Genomic DNA, 1585 nt, shown 5'->3' with positions numbered 1-1585 from the left:
CCCACCTTGCTCTCACAAGAGACGGAGAACAAGCCTGTTTGCAACCTCGAGGGAGCTTTTTACCATAAACTTAATTATGTTGCATTATTCTCTCATCACCAAGCGCGTTCATAACAGCTCCAGAAATCCCCAATCTCCACCTCCATGTCAGTGCTTTTGCTAAATAAACTATTTAGCAAAACCACTGCTAAAAAACCCATTGGTAAAATTCAGACTTTATGGTTACAGGGCTCAACTGGCCACTTGTCCAATTACAAATATTTTTACCACAATCTTGTTCTTGTCTCTCAAATAACTTTATGAGAGGGACAACGTTTCACAGTAATAATGTCCCAGGGTGCGTAATTCAGAGGCACAGACTATTATATTAACTACAAGCTTTGAAATGCTCCTACAACTAATGACAGAACTTAAATTCAAATGATAAGTATTGTATGCAAATACATTTCACTAATAGCAGCCATAATACCAACATCATTTTGTCAAAAAAAACCTGTCTGTTTCGCTGATGTCCTTTGATAATGAGTTTTAACAGTGTTACATGGTCTGGGTTAAGAGAGATCAGACGCACCACAATGTGTTTGGCTTTATATTGCCTTGTGGAAAGGTCACAGCCAAGGGCAATTTCTGATGGTCAACAAATGCTGCCAATGCCAATGATGCTGACATCCTATGTAGTATTAAAATAAAAAGTCAAATCAAACGAAGAACGTTGCTAGAGATCTGGAAGATCAGAAAGAGATCTGAGAAACAGAAAGAGAAAGTGCTTGGAACATTGCGAGGATTAGCAGGTTCAGACGAGAGAAGACCAAAGTTACCATTTCCAAACCACAGACCATATATCGGAACGGACAGCAGCTGGAAAATCGTGCGATTGATTGTGGTGACAGGGATGCTTGTTTGAAAGTGGAGAAGGTGTGAGTTGATTATATGGAGTAACACAGACTGAGAAAAAAAAAACCCAGAAGCAAACAGAGCTGTGTGGAGTATCAGCTAGGATGGAAATAGCATGTGTGACCAATTTCGTTTCTTTTTCTTCAATTTCCCATATCACTATCATGTTGTTATTTATTCCAAATACCTGTTTAAACTGATTTATGTCCCTCATTTCCTACTCCCTTCGTATGGTCGTCTTCTTTTATTGAGTGATGGTCGTGAATCTCCCTGGCTGGGTGAGCATTTATTGCCCGTTTCGAGATGCTCTTGTGAAGGTATTCCTGAGCTGCAGCCTTGAACCATTGCAGTCCACGCGCTGTAAATCGCCGGTTCCTATGTCTGTCTGGATCGATCTCCTGTTGATCTTATAGTGATTAATATAATTGAGTCGCGGCCCATCTCGAAAGGCAGTTCAGAGTCACTGATATATTTCGAGGGTCAGGAGTCACATCCAGGCCATACGAGGTGAAGGTGTCTGGTTACTTTCCATAAGGACATTAATGCTCGAGATGTGTTTTCTGACAATAGAAGAGAGAGTCATTAATTCTTAATTCCAGTTACATAACGAATTCAAATTACAAAATCAGCCGTAGTGGGATTCAATTCCGAGGCCTGGATATTTATCTGTTTCAGTTGATTGATACCCGAG

The sequence above is a fragment of the Chiloscyllium plagiosum genome, unplaced genomic scaffold (assembly GCF_037043375.1).
Source record: "Chiloscyllium plagiosum isolate Xiang-an unplaced genomic scaffold, Cpla_swu_hap1 HiC_scaffold_38, whole genome shotgun sequence".
NCBI classification, from domain to species: domain Eukaryota; kingdom Metazoa; phylum Chordata; class Chondrichthyes; order Orectolobiformes; family Hemiscylliidae; genus Chiloscyllium; species Chiloscyllium plagiosum.
Note: the sequence above shows the minus strand (reverse complement) of the source record.